Genomic DNA, 18337 nt, shown 5'->3' with positions numbered 1-18337 from the left:
CTGAAATAGTACATAAACTTTGTAATAGGGCCTCAGGAGCTGCATACCAAACCTTACATATTCCTGAAAGTATTTACTTCATAAGGTAAAAGTCACCTTAGCAGTACACTGCAAAGCAGATAGAAATGTGCTAAGTCTGTTTTGATATGCAGTGAATGACTATGGCTTTATATGAAAGTCATGCTTTTTTTTGCTGCCCTTTTAATAAGATTAGACTTTAAACTCCTATGAAAGGAATTGCTATTTGTCCACTGAATGAGCACAGTCATCACAAGGTGCCTAAAAAGAGAAAAAGGACCATAGCATTTCAAAGGGTCTTTCTAGTGCCTAGGTAATGGTGTCCTCTGGGTGCCCACTGAACAATTACTGTGGTACTGGTGTCTAAGATGTTCCCAACAGGGACAGAAGTTACTCTACCAGTTCACATTACCTACCAGAGAGTCAACTTGCAGGAAGTAGTTGCATTATAACTGATGAAAGACTGGATATTCCCTTCAGAGATGTGAGATTTTTAATTCTGTATTAGGAAAACCAGCACCATGGGTAGAGCATAGATTTGCAGAATATAAAATTCTGGCTGCAGTTCAGAGCATCTCCCTTACTCAGCAAAACATTTATTCCTAAGGTCAACTTTCAGCACGCTCAACATGCTTCACTGAATACAGCAGAGCTCCTGCAAAAGTGACAGAAAAAATAAAAGCAAGCATGAAACAAAAGCAGCATTGCTACTACACAGATTATTTTTGAACTCCTAGCTTAGTCTAACATTTAAAATCAGAAATTTCTCTTGATAACATTTCTAAAGCTATCCAGGCAAATTCTGAAGTTAGTTCATTGGAGAAAAGGTCCCAATGATACATGGGCACAGGATTCCCCATGTGTGTACACTCATTCACTTATACATGCTTAAATGCAGTCAGGCATTAGAAAAATGAGAAAATTCTTCATGAAAGCTAGCAGTTGTATTTCAGAGAAATTCAACAAACCTGGTGTATCAGAGCAGCGCTACAGAAATATTAGAGCTGACCATCTCGGTCCTCTTCACTGTAAGATTTTTTCACAGACATCTGGTAAGCTTTCTGCTTCTTCTGTAACGTTGATAAATAGGTATATTTTCTAGTGGAATAAAATGCCAGACATTAAGGCTATGAAAGAAGTATAGGAGGTAATAGACACTGTTTCAAGAATCCTGAAACAAAATATTGCTTAAAACCATTTATTGTGTACAGTAAAATATATGCAACTAACAGCATCTCCTTTTTCCTTAGCTCATAGGATATAAACACTGAAATTACAGTACTACAAGTTTTTCCCCACTTACAACAACCTATTAGACCAGTAGTTACACTACCTCCCTTTAACTGCATTAATAATATATGATATATGATCCAGTATTTTCCATCAAGTAAAACATGATTATAAACCTTTCAAATATGCCAGCAGAAACTCTAGAAATCATCCTTTGTAGTGACTGTTGAATGTATGTTTGTTGTATGTATGTTTGTTGGTTTTTTTCAAATGGGTTGATGTTAGATTGCTTTTGTCCCTTTAGCTGAGTAGTAGTCTTTAAAAGGTGTTATTTCCAAAACTGAAGTCTCACTTGCAACCAAACAATACATCTGATGCTGAAATTTGAACATCAAATTTTATAGCTTGCAGGCACTTGACAATCACTAACTTATAGGTTTGTCAGCTCAAAGAACATTTTTCCCCCCTTTAAAAACTGATGAGGATGCCCTAAAAAAATGAGGCATTCCCATGTTTAGATAAAACCTATTTTTGATTCCTATATTCTTTGTTAGGATGCAGAATGTGATACTAGTGCTTTCTCATGTGCAGGAGTAGATCTAGGGCACACCTGACATTTCCACAGCTCACTCAATCTCAGGTATAGAAACTGAACTTAAGTAACTCAGGCTTTAATTCCAAGTGAATATAGACCAAAATATGCTTCACATGTTAAGCAAATGACTTCTAACAACAAGACTTGCTATTATAATCCATTAATTTCTCCACTAAGAAACAAACAGTGCTCAGTAAGCCACTAATTGAACGCCCTTTTTAAAGCAAAAGGACTCCCCACCTGCATCAGGTTGTTTAAATCACTGTTCTGTCATGAAATATAGCACCTACTCCAGATGGAAGTTGAACAAGGAGCTAAAACTCAGATACCTCCTACTAATCCATAAAAACCGTTGTGATACTTCAGGGTTTATCTGGGTTGCCTCTTCTACCTGTTTATCAGTTGTCCCTACCAGAGGGAATTACTGCCCACAAGCTGGTATTCTACTAGTGCTCTTAACCTCCATGGTGATCTCCTATAGATCAGAAGTGCCCACTTTTTCCTGCAGATTCCTGAAGAATCTGTACACTTGGATGCATTTAGAGAAGTCTATAACACAGCTGTACAGTAACTAGTGCCTCAGAGAAGGTTTTCCATACCTGCCAATTTCCATTACCATCTCTGATGTCCATTCCCTAAAGCACCCAGAAATTAAACAAAGGACATTTCTATTGAGACTGAAGTACTGTGTCGCAAAAGTAAAGATTTCAAGATTGAAGAAAAACTTCAGTGCAAGCTTAGCCTTGACTTAATTGCAGGACTACTTCATAGTTGCTACAATATTCATCATCTTTAAATAGGTAAAGCATGTCTCAGATGCAAAAGCCAGAGAAAAAGCTAGCGGAATTCACCCCATTCCCACATACAGCTTCCTATCTATTACATGACTTTCATCTCCACCTGTACTACATGAATTCCTTTTAAGAACACTTTTCATATTAATGAAGATGCTCCTTGAGTGACATTTTTGTCATTGTGCACCTAAATTACCTCTAGTTCACACCTGAACAGCCCAGATAGTTTGTCAGCTACACTGATGTGGATGTTTATTTTGTGGATGAGATGGTTTCTTCTGCATCACTACTGTTATAGCTGTAGACTGTTGGATAGCCAGCAACAAAACAAAAATCAGCTACTGATTCAAGAATAATCTTAAGATTTATGCATTCACAGCAAACTGCCATTTTATTACATGTATTTGAGTTGCAAAAGTTTGCTCTGCATGAAACAACCCTTTATATGCTAAAAATGCGAGAAATGCCATGCCTTTTTTTTTTACTTAAAACAGAGAAGGCCAAGATAAGTTTACAAAGTTTCACATTTGTAAAAGTTATCTTTCTGTCAGAGACAGGACTGAGAGAATTTTTAATGCCAAATTTTCTATAGTAGTATAGATATCTGAGTTCCTAAAACAATGAAATGTAACACTATACTCTGTCCAACACTACTAAAAACAAGCCTGTGTATATTTTTAAATCCTATGCAAGTACAAAAAAGATAAAACTGTGCTTTGCTTACTTTAAGTAGTGCAGTGACATACATAAAACATCAACTATCACTTGCTCAGTCCAGAGAGGAATCTTTTTGATATGTAACATATAGGTAACTTTTTCAAGTCTAAGAATACCTCCGATTGATACAGAAGAAATAGAAGGCTGGTCAGCTCCACTTTGTCCAGAACTAATATTTTCAGCACAAGGCAATATTGACTAATTTGTTACATTATTCCCTGCGGACTGTATTTGGGCTTTGCAAGAAATGTTTAATGCACTTCAAGTTTTTTGTAATGTGTCTTCAAAATTAATTCACCATAAATAATGACATCTGCATATGTTTCATTAATGGTCCACCTTGAAAAATATAGCTGTTTCTTCAGTGCTCAGCATTTATGTTTGTATGATCCACTAGTATCAAATGATATATATCTGTTTAACAAATATAACTGTACAATCCCAGAGGAAATTGGTATTTTTCTCCCTCTCCTTGCTAGGGGACAACTCCATCAGAAGCCATAGCTACTGTAATGCTCTAATGCAGTATGTCCCTGTCTTCAGCAAAGCACTTAACTGCATGCTTAACTTCAATGGCAAGTTAGCTTTCCATGGAAAATGATTCCACAGAAAAAAAATCAAAATAAGATTTCCATTTACCTGTTGGAAAGAAAAAAGGATTTGCAGCTGTAAAGTGCTCAGTCACTTCTGTGATACTGTATCATAGGAAAGTATTCCTACAGTTACAAATTATTTTGAAAGCTCTCATACAAGCAAATTAAAAAGAAGCAGCAGCAAGTGCATAGAATTTCTTATGCAAAAAATCAATCTGACATAACCAAGACCAAAGGAACTATGCTGATTTATAGCAGCTGAGGTTCTTCCCTAGTACCTGAAAGTCAACATCACCACTATGGCCAGTGGTCTACTATACTCAAAAACCAGTTACACCCATGATTGTTCCTCCACTGTGGAACACAAACGTTAGATGTTAGCCTCCAAGTGTGGAATCGTATCACATTTGTTCTGTAAACTGACACAAATACCTATGACACTACATAATCTGTGGGGGAAAAGAACCTCATGAAGCCAAATGTTTGCACAAAGCAGTGAAGTAAAACCATTTTGGATGACTACATTTTTCACCTAGTAATAGTAATTAGTAAAGGAAATCACGCACATGAAGATTCAACTGTTCTGAGAAATTGCATCAAAACTGAATGCATACTTTGTCCTTTCCTGGAAGCTTGTCACAAAAACAGAATATATTCATAAATTTCAGAAGAAACAAATGAAAAGCATCTCACATCTGTAAAAAAGAAATGCTTCATGAGGAACTAAAGAGGGGATGTTTCCCCCAGATGTTTGAAGTTTTTCTAAGTACAATAGAATATACTTGAGACATCTCTTAAATAACATTCTTTTTTTTTTTCTGATTTACTCCAAGCCTTTAGCTAAAAGAAAAAAAACTTGAACAAATAGCATACATCAAATAAACAATCAAAGCTAACGCTGTCAGCAAGAAGTTTGCAAGACCAACCTAAAGCTACTCCAACACTAGCCCAAAAGTTGTCTACAAGCAAGGTGGAATAACATGTCTCATATGATGGATCTAAGCTTAATACCTTTGTCATTCTGTCTGTGATGATTAAACAGAGTAGGAGTAGAAATAGAATCAATGTAAAGTTTTATGTAACAAATTTTTTTTTAAAGCCAACTTTTTACTTAAGGAATTATTTACCTTTAATGTAAGGTAGAAAACGGTTTATCTTTTAACCCAGGGTACAGACTAGGTTCTGCGTAAATGTTTCCAAAAGCAGCTCCTCTAAAGCCACAGCATTCATTTTTCTTCTCCTCCAGTGCCTATATGCTGACAGATGGAATGACATGCTCTGGGTCAGGAGGTTTTCCTACCATGCAGAACAAGTCGATTTACACTCTCATCAAGATCTAGCAGCTTGTGTTTGAGTTTCCTTTATTATATTGGTAAAGTATCCCACTTGTGAAAATACAAAGTTACCCTGTTAAAGCAAACATGAGCCTTCTCACAATGTTCTTCATAGAACTGTTCTTCATAGGCTGTCCTAACCGGAAAACTCTTTGATTTACTAAATCTGAAGTGCAGCTTGTTTGACATTGCATAAATCCCCACCTAGACACTTAAAGTGAGCTCAAGTGCAACTCATTCACCTCAGGTGCCATATTCACTCTTCATTTATGCTTGTGTAATGCTACAGCGAAGGGAACTGTACAAGCACGACTAGGGCAGTTTTCTGTAGGTACAGAAAATCTTCAAACTATTAGAGTGGCTACGCAAATAAAGAATACCAAACAAAAAACAAGCAACAAGTTTAAAAACTACCACTGAATTTGTGCATTAAAGTACAAAACAGAACAAAATATTTCTTACTCAAAAAAGTGTGCTCATGAATACACACAAAATACTCCAATGAGGTAGTAAATAATGGAAGTTAGAAGGTGAACTTGGAAAAAGTTAATTAGACAGAGCAGTAGCTGGTCATTATTTCAGAAAATCATCAAGTCATTAACAGGATTTCATGAGGGAAAAGGGGCATCCCAGCATGCGGGGAGTTGTGAGTGTGCCAGGGCACAGAGGAAAAGAAATGGGATGTACTCAACAAGCAATACTATAAGCACAAAATTTGGTTCAAGATATGAACTGCTGAAGAGTTACAATACAGTCCTACACTTTCAACATATCTTTGTAATATCAAAGATGTTAATTCTGTAAGAACACTGATCAACTCAGAAAATTATCTAAAAAAATGAGGAAGCTTGTTACATGGAAATTAGAAGGAAAATGTGAATTTGTAAATGGCTGCCATAACCCCAGAAGCTACAGGTGGCATAGATTATTAACTTATTCTTGGTTTCTAACACAACATACAAACATTGTGTTCCTACAGAGAAATATACAGGTGTTCTCACACCAATAATGAAGACTCAATCTCCTGGTAACTTCATTACACAGCACAGAATTCAGAATAAATATCACACTACAATGATTTAAAAAAAATGATTTAAAACCACCTTAGTAGCAAAGTTAAACAGGTTCTTGGAAGTAAAGAGATCTCTTTAAAAATTGAAATTCTGCCCACAGAATACAGAAAGCAATCCACATCCCACAAGCTACATGGAGGGCCACAATGTTTTGAGGAACTACATACATTAAAGCATAAAACTAACAAGTTTATTTTTTTTTGTCCCTCTGGTCCCCCCAAGCATGCATTATAAGCAGGAATTCTCCCCGAACACTTGTCAAGGTCATCAAATGATCATTGTGAAAAAAGAGTATTTAAGACAACAATGAAGCATGAAAAAAAAATGCTGTGTATTGATGCACTGCAGAGGCCCTTGGGTTATTTTCATGTGAGAAAAAAACTCTGCCTGACATTGCTGATACCACATTAAGCCCAAAACAATCTGCTTAGAGCCACTGAATGAGTCAATACACTTTTTAATATTTATTAAAATATGACTGTAGCCTAAGGAAATATACCTGATGTCATTAACTATGACACATTGGTAATTCCATGCTTTCGTCATAGCATACCCCATGTTGGAAGGGACCCACAAGGTTGATCACCAAGTCAAATTCTCAGCTCCACACAGGAGCACCCAAAACTCCAGCAAGCTGGGTGCTGTGACCACTGCCCTGGGGACCCTGTCCCAGTGCCCAACCACCTCTGGGTGCAGAACCTTTCCCTAACACCCAGCCTGACCCTCCCCTGTCCCAGCCCCATGCCGTTCCCTCGGGTCCTGTCGCTGTCCCCAGAGAGCAGAGCTCAGCGCCTGCCCCTCCGCTCCCCTCGTGAGGGAGCTGCAGGCTGCCATGAGGCCTCCCCTTGGCCTGCTCTGCTCTGGGCTGAACAAACCAAGGGACCTCAGCAGCTCCTCGTACATGTTGCCTTCCAGACCCTTCACCATGTTTGTTGCCCTACCATGTTGCTTGCTTTTATCATGTTGCTAAGTGCAAGTTGTGTAAGCCAACAGATACACTAAATAATCAAGCCTATTTTCAGTTTTCTTTTGCCACAAACACTGTTGTAGCTACCTAAATTTATTTCTGTATTAAAGACATTAAAAATCCTAGTTAAAAGTTGGATTACTAAAGCTTGGTCCTGTTTTACCAGTGGTATCAGTGCAACACTTTGCTTTCACTTCAAGACAACCAGACTACTCCCAGTGCTCTTCCACAGTAACAGCTTTGAAGAGAACACTAAAGCCAAGAAAAATTAATGTAGAACTTGCAGATGAAATGGTCAATCAGGCTGACAAGGAAGGAAGCGAGCAATACAGCTTGAGAAACCAGATTCAGACATAACGGGGGTCAGTTCTTCCAGTTAAGTCTTCATCAGAGCCATCCATGGATCCCATACAAAGAAGAGTGCACAAGTCCACCCGTCCTTTCCTGCACCATCCCCTCTCCCAAGCCACACAGCTCCTGCAGGAGCCAGACTCCTCACGGGCAGGGACACCACACCTGCAAAGTCCCCCAGGGCTTCTGAAGTGCAGTTGTGTAGTAACTGCCCGGCAGGAAATGCAAGTTCTGATAAAGCAAAGAAACAGGGAAGATTCAACTACGGGCAAAAAGAAATGTGAGCAGAGAGCACATATGAGAGTGCTCCTGTATAAGTCAGCCAAGATGATTTATGTTGCAGCCCAGAGCACTAGCACAAGACCCTCATTCCACAAAGCCAGAACCTGATGGCCATTGAACAGTCAGAGTGCTCCCCATGAATCACAATTACAGAAACACCTGTGACAAATGGCTAAAACTCACAGTACTCAATAACCCTTAACTCCTTTCATTATTTTTTTCTTTTTAAATTTGTGTGTAAATGCATACACACTTGTTTGCAAGAAAACTTGCCTAAAGATAGTTGCTCAAAGTTTCTTTGCTTTCCCTGCAGGAAAAAAGTGACTTTCCTTTCATCTGTCAGCAGATGTTTATTTCCTTTTCACATTCTAACACATCACATTATTTACTGTGGCAAGATGAGCTATGTAAAAAGACCCGTTCTCATTTACTAGACCTGCAGACTCTATGGTTGAGTCATCCTTATGTTTGAGGGGCAGAGAGGGGAAAAACTTCCATTCTTTCTTCACATTATCAATCGTACAGTTTAAAGACACTCTCGAGTTAGCAATATATTCATCTCTTACTACCCCAGCCAAATTTCTGATGTTACATTGTTTTTACAGGGTTACTAAGACAATGTCAATTCTACGTGAGATAGAAAGCGGAGGTAAGAACTGGATGTGCTCTGTGGTAACTCAAGCAGTGCTACTGGATGACTAGCCGTATAGCAACATTTTAGCAGTCCAGTTTGCTGTGCAGCCTCACGTTCCTCCTGAATCTAACACAGAATGCTCATGAGCATTAATGCACCTAGACTACCTACCTTCAAGAACTTCCTATTTAGGATAAAAGCTTTGATGGGACTGATGAAAACAGTGAAATAACAGAGGAAACAGCAAACGTACAAGTTCCACACCAGCCATAGATATGCCCATCCTCATTATTTCAGCTGACTCCATGTGGCCCCACAATTCTGAGCAAAACCAAGATTTCATTTTCCTCTGCTCATAATTCTGTTTTCAGGAGAATGCAAGTCCAGAGACAAGACTCAACTGACACCACTGTGTTTTCCCGTGGCACTCCATATGCCTCATGCACTGAGACAGATACAACGGGCAGTCAGTAATACCTGACTCATTGTTTGTGCCTGTGCAGACAGTTGGCTGACCAAGCTGACTCACAGTACAAAAAGTTCATGAACTCCTGCGAATCTTCCAAACCTGGCTTTTATATCTCATGTCTGTAGCAAAATCAGACATGCAAATTCTGCATTTCCTTGTACCTACAAGAACTAGCACAGACTGAGTATCTGTGTCCCAATTAACTGCACAACAGATTTGAGTATCAGGTTTTCAAATAAAAGTATTATTACCTAACATTCATCTAGAAAATTCCTGTAAGAGCCTTTTACTAAGTGACTGCATTGAAACAAGCTACAAATACTTAAAAGATGACACAAAAACAACTGCTTTTACAGGCACACATTTTTTTCCACAAGTGGTGTCATAGTAAAAAGCCCAAGATGACTTGTTCTGCAATAGCCATGCCTCTACACCTCCTCAACACTTCAGCTAAACGTCTCACCCCTTCCCAGATGTCTTCTCCTCATCTCTTTTGATTCCTTTTAGCTTCAAGCTTTTTACACCACCTGGCTCTGGCTCCATCTTCCGAGGCACCAAGAGCATCATTTGCCTCATTTGGTACTCACTCAGTATAGCAACAGGAGTGGGTGCCTTGCACCACTTACTGCCACGGTTCAACAAATGGCTAGGCTATGGCTGATCTGTAAGCACATTTTTTAAAAACTATCTTTTGATAAATCTATTTTGAAGCATAAATTAATAACTTCTTTGAACTACTCGGTGCAAAGAAGTGAACCATCCACTGAGAGATCAGAACTTTCCTAGCAGCAGCATTTGTAACTCACTTGTTGCAACTCAGACTTTTACTAGGTTGAGTCTCTTACCGACAATTTTACATCATTGCTGAATTTGGGCAAGAAAGCGTTCTGCCTATCTGCCCAAAATAACATCTAGCCTGTAATTAAAGGTAGCAGTTCAGAGTTCTAGCTGACTGCCAAATATATGCTGATCACTTACATGGAAGTTAGCTCCACCCCTTAAAAAATTAGATCTAAGTTAAAAGCACAATACTATATTAGTAACTACGATATGTGAATTGCCATCCTGAATTACTTTGAAGGTCCATCAAGCACAGTATCAGCAGACACCAGTATCAGACATTTAAGGAGACAATCCCTATGGGGGCAATTATAGACTAATTTACCCATCAGGGAAATTCCTTTTTAAACTCCATCAATTATCCCCCTGAGGCACAGGGATTTATATATCTTATGCTTTTAATCCTTTCTAACATAACTCTAGATTATCTTACTACATTCATTTTTAACCCTTTTTAAATTCTCATCTCATTTCACTATTACAATTTTAAATTACACATCTGTTTCCAAATATGTGCAGATAAACAACAAAAGTAAATTATAACTGGAAAACTATTAATGGGAATTGCATACAAAGTACATGTCATGGAAAATGCAACAAGACTTATCACTGAGAAAACTATGATGAACATTCAACTTAATGTGTTCCAGAAAACCTCTGTGGGTCAGATAAAAGCTGCATCTAGAAAAAGCAAAATTAAGCATCAAACCTCACAAAGGCAGCCTTTGGTATTTTCTCAAATACCAGTAAGCCTGTTTTTGAGAGTATTTTTCCGTTATAGCACCCAGTACATGATCCAGCTTCTCAGAGTCACAGAAGTTAGTCTGTCAGACCCACAATTCAGCGATTTCATGGAGAGTAAGAGAGGAGACTGCTGTGAAATTCAGCAAGAGACCCCGCGTTCACATGGAAAGCAGAGAAACGTCTTTGGCATCCCCCTGCAGTGGCCCCTTGACAGGAAGGCTATACGCAGCTGAAGTTTCCTGCTTGCTGCAGAGTTGCTGGGAGCGGATTGAGGTAAGGAGGCATGGGAATCAGTATTAACAGGCACTTTTCTGGTTAGCCTTAGGAGCCGAACAAGAAAGATTTATAAAAACAAGGCAGAGGTCCTGCCTGCTCTGTGCCTATAAGAGGACATAGGTCACATAATGGGATTTAGCAAGAAAAACTGCATGCTCAACAGGACTTAGCAGCTGACCAAACTTAGTTCTGGAAAACTCTTACATTCAGATCCCAAGAAGAACCTGAAATAGTGATTTAATCCAACACACACTTTAAAATACATATTTTCATTGTTTTTTGGTTTTGTAGCTTTGAGACAGTACATCATCTTTCCAAAGATAGAAAAGGCTCTGAAATCACATTAAACAATTACCAACTTTTTCTCCGGGTATATAAAGCTATCGGGGGGCACAGAGAGAGTTCTGGCAACAATATAAACACTCAAAGAAGAAAGCTCAGCTCCCCTCTGACCTCCGCGACTGCCAAGTTTTTCAAGTGTTTCCTCCTACTTTCACCCAGGGAACTTGATAGATGCACTGCTACCATTCCTAGGGGCCATTCCCATCTTCCGATCTGCCAGCTCCATACAGGGCTGTTCTCTCCTCTCCTGTGCATTAACATAACAGAAAAAAGCAGCCTCTCCCCCATCCCAACCTCAACCAACCTGTACAGGCATCTCTTGACAGGCAGGCACAGCAGATACAGGCCATGAAAAAGAGCTGCTTATCTCTTCTGTCTTCTGACTGTGAATCACTTGCTGTAAATAACTTATTCATAGCATCTGCCAGGGACAGAGATCAGGTAGACTCCCCCCCTTCTTGTCCACAGTTCTTAGAGGCCAAAAGTTCTTAGAGGCCAAACATAAAACCTCCCATAAAATGCCTACCTCTCTAACACAGCCCACAATAAAAATGTGTGTGAATAATCAATGTCACAGCTCAGCAGATGAAGAGCCAGAAGTATTTCACATCAGTCTCAAAAGCGAACTTACCCTAAGTTTTACATAAGGTGAAAACATTTGTTTCAAGTCAAGAAAACCCTTTCTCTACAGCAACATTTTCTTTTGTTTGCTGAGTTTTGTTTGTATTTTTTCATTGGTTTTTGTGGGGAAGGTGAACGGGGGGTTCAGGGACACGTAGAGGATTTTATGTTTAATGCAAGATGAAGAACTAATTTCACCAAAGAGCATTTGGTCAGTGGTTGGAATGACCACAGGGGTGACAAAATTCAAGTTCATGTTCCCATGCTCAGCCAGACAGAAGGAATCTGAGCCAGGGTCTCCTATATCACACGCCATATAACATCCAGGAGTCTACAAACTTTAAGAATGGGATGGAGGCACCTGCACACCTCACCCTAGCTCTGTGACAACATGCTTTTCTTCAACTGAAACCACTTCCTGGGATGAAATAACCTAAGGATAACTTCAGGTGAACCAATGCTGGATTTTTTGCTTAATGAAGTATTCATCAGAAAAAAAATTTACACCAGCATGAAACTAGAGCTGTAATTCTATAAACCTGATAAGCGCAGCTCTGGAAACCCATTAGGGGAGTAACATAGAAACAATTTTCCATGGTTTAGAGCTTCTAGACCAGAACAGGCCATACCAACTGTGATGTTGGGACTGAGCAAGAGAGCATACTAGAAAGCTCCTCACACAGACCATCCCCCCTGTATGAGGTACAAAGCTTGCCCCTGCTCATCCATGCCTGATGAGCTATTCAGTGAACAGACGAAAGGACCAGGGCAGCGCTACCTCCATACCACCACCCCGCTCCTGAGCAGAAGCACCAGGAGCTGGGTGATGCACAACGGGTGCCAGCAGAAGCAAGATAATGGCTACCTGAAATGCCACAGGTAAATCCAAATACAAAATGATGTTTTGTTGATTATAAACACAACCTTACTCAGGTCAAAAAGCATTTTACATGCAGCAGACTTCAAATGTCTGACTATATTCTACTTATTTAAAACAGCTTCTGCCAGTCATGGAGGAATTAAAAGGAAGGCATCTGCTGGCACTCTGGTACTCATTCTCTCTGAAGCAGGAAGAATATTATTTTGGAGTTTTATCATTGGCAACATTTCAAATCCATTCACTGCCAGATTTTTAAACATGCCATGTATAATTAAATATCTCCCTTCCACAGCCACCACATCAGACACAGAGGGGGAGCAGTGCAGCCAGATTTCAGTCCCTGAACAACGGGTCACTGGCAGACACAGTTCACCAAACCTGCTTTTTGAAAAATCAGAATAAACCTAAACATTATTCCTTTTCTTACCTTTCGAAGTTCACTTCACAGTCTCTCCACTCATCATCTGGTAATATTCAGACTCATTTATTGCAGGTGTATTAATGTTTGATCAATGCATGTTCCATAAGGTTTTAATGTTAATAGCATGATATGCACAGTATCTTAAGTTCTACCTTATAGCTCTTGTGGCTGTTATAAAAAGAATTTTGATCTCATTTGCTTTTGAAATGCAAAATACTTTTTCAGCTTCTTCCATAAAATTGTTTCAGTGCACTTGAAATTTTCATTATATTTTTGAAGGATTCCTCTAGTTAATTTTTAATTGAATTTTCATAGCATATTCTTTACCTTATACTTTATTTATAAATGCAACTTCAACAAACTTTTCCTCTTATAGTTCCTTGTTCATGTTTTTAATTCTCCCAAATCCACTTACATGTTTGCCAAAATTTAATACTAATTGGCAAATGAGATTATAGACTGGTTAATTTAGAACAGAAGTTCTAACTGAATTTCTGTGAGCAACCAAAAAGAAAGAGGGGCATTAGGTTTTGATTGTAAATCACTGTAGGAATGCTTTAAAAAGTTTGCAGTACTGCCCCTACTCCTATCATTTCACTACACTGTGAGCCACCTTAACTCCCCTGAGTCCCACTGAACTGAGCAGCAGGTCAGAGTCTCCACCACAGCAGAATTCGCTACAGTGGTTTAATCAAAATCCAAGAACAAACCATGACAAATATGCGATTAGCTCTGAACAACAAATATTTTGGCCTGATAGTTTAAGGGAAGTCCATCAGATACATGCCTCTGGCATACAGAAAGCATCAGATGGACCAAGGCAGACTGTTGCTTTATTACTGGCAAGAAAGTAGAGGTGCAGAAACCATTACAAAAGCAAACAGATTTCTGTTCTGCTCTAAGCATGTCACAAAATGCAATGTTGTGGACTGATGACATGTTGGCAATAGTGTTAAACAAAGCCATCTGAAACATTAAAACGATGTTTAAGAATTACATTTATGACAAATTATTGTGCTTAAAAACACTGAATAGAATCAGGGCACTGCTGTGCCAGCCTGACATTGCCAAAAAATATCAGAAGAGAATTCATACACAGAACTGCACAAAACCTAAACAAGAGGCAGGGTTTCCCAAACAGAAAGCAGCAACTTACATATAGAGAGGGCTGCACTGCAGCTGAGATGCCAGGCACCTATGCACTGAATCATGTAACTGTGTCTACATTCCTCAGGAAAAATTTTGTGCAAGTGCCATGAGTCCAAGACTTCTGTTTTAGTTCACAGGGTGGGTATGCAGCAAACTGATTAAAATAAGCAGTGAGCAGCAGTGCTGATTTCCTCTCAGCCACAGAGATTTCCCATTCCATTGTCTGTTTCTGGAACAGCAAAGACAGAAAAACCTTCGTTTCCAATATGACATAGCAGTTACAAGCAGGGTTCCCCCAGAAATAGCGGGCACAAAAGTCTACCTTTTTTTGGACTAAGGCACAAATCAACGTAACTTATTGATCCCACACATTAGGGCATGTAGGGAATCAAACCAGGTGAGAACAGACCAGTGTCAGAAGAGCCACATGCTTCCTCACACGTTGCACCTCAGGCTCCTGTCACAGTAGCTTTCCTTCCTTTTCCACACTTCTCACACCCATCTCTACCAAGATCAGTGCAATGTCTTTATTCAAAGGAATGGATCCAGCTTAAAGTGGACTTATAAAAATGTTACAAAGACGGACAGATTGTATTAATATTTCCTACATAACCGGAAAGTCCTTTTAAAGCCTCTTTTAGATTCCTCCTTTCATGCAACTGAAAAGTCATTCTTAACAGAAGTAGTTGAACATGCTAGTCACACCCTGGACTGATGAGCATGATTTTTGATTCATTGCACATATAACACCTGGGCAGAGACAAGCATTAGCAGCAACACCATCAAAAATCTGTATGCCAGTATTTCCCTTCCTCTTTAGAAAAGCTTCTGAGAGCATCAGGAAGAGTGAAGACTCCAAGTTACATGCTCCTACTCCAACTTCAAGGCTTAGCATAAGCATATGGCTAAGTGAACCAACTGTCTTTAATAGCCCAGAAACTTGAACAAAGCACTGCATTGATCTTACAAATAACTAAATACACTGTGAACCACTTAAGTGAAAACACACAAGCTTGAGAGTTCAAGCCATTGCAAAGGTGAATTCTCGATTTCCTGGAGAAAAAAAAAGACATCTCAGCTACAAGACAGCTGGATGGCCTAATTACAGCTGCATAAGCACTCATTTCAGACAAGGCTTCCAGCTCTCACATGCTACTGTGAAACCATCAGCACTTCCAGGTGAAAAGCTGAAGCCCACTGCCTCCAGTATGCTAGGTCATTCAAAATGAAATAAGCACAGCTGTCTTTCCATCAGTTTGCAGGAAGGTAGGTTCACAAATCTAATCTTTCCCTGCAGACCCATAGCAAAAGAAGTGTAACCACTTCTGTGATGGACATAGAAGAATTAATAAGATTTAGCAGCCAGCCACAAAATGGCCGATGTGTTACAGTTGCCTGTCTCTGTCAAATTAAAACACTTATGTTCCAAATGTCACAACTTGGTCAGAAAAAAATGGAAGTTAGTCAATAAGCACAAGAAAAATTCCAACATACTCTTACCTTTCCCACTTTTGTATCCTTAGCACACTAAGGTAGGCAAAATAAGATTCATCACAATAACAAAAAATTGCCCCACAGTAACTTAGGTAAAAAAAATTCTGAATAAAAATCAAAAGATAGCCCTCCCCTCTGCCTCATTTTCTAAATCCTAATGTGAAGCTAAAATGTGTCTGCAATGCCCATTTCCCTCCTCTATCCCTTCCTGTGAGAAGGGTTACCCAGGAAAGCCCCTGCTCCACTGACAGGCAGGTCTCCATTACAGTGTAAATCCCTGGTGACTTCACAGCAGATGCGCCAGTGGAAAATTAATGCAAACAAAAGTAGGATCTCACCTCAGATTTCATTCCAACCTCCAATTTCACACAAACCAATAATATTGCTAGTATTAAAGACAGGGGAAAAAAGTTACTACAGACTCTTCAGCACATGAGATCAATACACCACAATGCGTGAGTAATACCAGCCTGTGTGTCTTTTCCCAGCCTCACCTTAATTAACAGAGGACAAAGGATGAGTGGCTAGAGAGGGCCAGATTTGGAACTTTTCCCAGAGAGCAGCCTACCTCTGAATGCAATTACCCTCCTCCATAATCAGTTTGTAAGATGTTTTATTTCAAGTTGTTTTTTGTGTGTGTTGTGTTTTTTTTTCCCATTTTTATTTTGTTTAAATTATGGGTCATATTTAAGTGCTAGTACCTCGATCAACAAACTCTACCATTTCCCCATAGACACATCAGGCTACCTATGAGGACACAAGTGACACAGACTTGTGCAAAGGACATCCTGGGAGTGAGGCACCTTGAAAATTCCACTGACGCCCAGCTCTGAAACATCAAAAGAGCTGCATGCAGTGCATATGGTGTCTGCACTGGAACAGGCTCCCCAGATAAGTGGCCACAGCACCAAACCTGCCAGAGTTAAGAAGCATTTGGACAATGCTCTCAGACATATGGTCTGATTTTTGGGTGGTCCTGTGTCAAGCAAGCCAGGAGCTGGACTTGATGATCCTTGTGGGTCCCTTCCAACTCAGGATATTCTATGGGTCTGCACAGAGCAAGTACCACTCATGCTCACAGACATATGCTTGTGAAGGAACAAACTACAAGATAATATACTTAGTTTCCTTTTAAGTGTACCTACGTCTGTGTAATTATACATACGGTAGGTGTGGTCTTTTCATACTCAAATGAATATTTGGTACAATCTTCCCTATTCTATCTCCAAGTCTGAGTGCATGTTTTGTGATTCTTTAATTTCTATTTTTTTTTAATTGCAATTGCCTGAGCTTTTCCAGCAGTTGGACTGCATGCAAATCAAAACAGATTTTTTGTTTGTTTTTAAAGAAAGTCTAACTCTCACGGCCAGAGAATTAGCAGTCTCCAGCCTCCAGTATACCATAAAGTCTCAAAGAACAGAAAACCCATCAAGAACTTCCTTTTTTTTTTTTTGTAAGTCATATGATTTTAAATACAGTTTAAAACAGTTTACTTACACTGCTGGGCAACACAGAATGCTGTAGTGGAGTCCAAACTCTATTTTAAAAAATATATATATCACCAGTCATGAATATTTACAGAGAAACTGGCAATCCAAGTGCAGTCCTTTTCTATGAAAGTAGTAATTTAACAGGTCTGTGCATGTGTGTCAATTCACCTACTTGTTTTAAATCGGCGTTGGTCATTCTTCTGTTAAAGCACCACAAAGACCAACTCCACAAAGTTATGACACCAAATATTGCTTTGGTCAATCGGAAGTTGATTCCTGTTACCCAGTGCAAGAACACGGCCCCCACCTAAGTGAGAGCTATAGGAACCAGGGTAATGAAAATACCTTCAAAGGGGTGCCCCTTGGAGGTGTCCCACATCAGGCAGTGCAGGCAGCACAAGCAGCCTCCAGATTCATTATCTGAAACCTTGAAGCACATGGAAAACGCCACATTCCCAACACAGCAATAGAGGGGCACCATCATTCCTGTTGCTTATCTGCAGGAATCTCCTGGGAGTGCTTCTTGCTGCATACACTGTAATTCCAGAGGCTGAATCAGAAAAGTCCATGTTATATTTCATCCTGTTAAGTGTCTGTGTTACTTTCAGTCCTTCCCTCTCACAAGAGATCTGAGAGAATATCTGGAAACAGAATAAGCACAGAAGTAAATACGGGCTCCCCTTTAAATGTAGTGGGCTTGTTTCCAAGGCCACACAGGGAAATAGAGGGACTTAATACTGTAAATGAGCTACAGCCTCAGTCACCTAATACATCTGCAGCAACTGTTTTGGCACCATGTAGTTGAGCCAACAAAGTTTTTATTTAACATCATTTGTATATATAACTTTTTTTAATGACCTACATAGATGCTACTATGCTATAGTGGCTTAATGTGGACTGGGGAAAAGTTTCAGTTATAGAAGCTCTCTCTATAGATTTAAAATCTTTGTTAGTCTTGTGTCTGCCAGTCTAGTGAAGCAGCCAATTTGGAAAAGCACCTTGTATGAATACTGCAGCAGTCTG

The 18337-nt window shown here is 39.4% G+C and overlaps 1 protein-coding gene across 8 annotated transcripts in view; it reads right to left on the bottom strand.

Annotated features, from left to right (window-relative positions):
• Window positions 1-18337, bottom strand: part of LOC310903851 (uncharacterized protein) — a 209100-nt gene that overhangs the window by 164062 nt on the left and 26701 nt on the right. Inside the window, exons 2-4 of one of the 8 annotated variants that reach the window (XR_014587865.1) lie at window positions 17660-17955; window positions 987-1116; window positions 435-673 (exon numbers count right to left, since the gene is read on the bottom strand). The exons of 2 other annotated variants lie outside the window; for them this stretch is intronic. The gene's annotated coding sequence lies outside the window, so the exon portion shown is untranslated. Of the gene's footprint in view, window positions 1-434; window positions 674-986; window positions 1146-5074; window positions 5166-11563; window positions 12018-14337; window positions 15295-17659; window positions 17956-18337 lie in introns of those variants that run through there. 5 more of the 8 variants (XR_014587869.1, XR_014587871.1, XR_014587867.1 and 2 more) reach the window with 5 other exon arrangements.

The sequence above is a fragment of the Anser anser genome (assembly GCF_964211835.1).
Source record: "Anser anser genome assembly, chromosome: 9".
NCBI classification, from domain to species: Eukaryota; Metazoa; Chordata; class Aves; order Anseriformes; family Anatidae; genus Anser; species Anser anser.
This window is presented reverse-complemented; position numbering and strand designations above follow the sequence as displayed.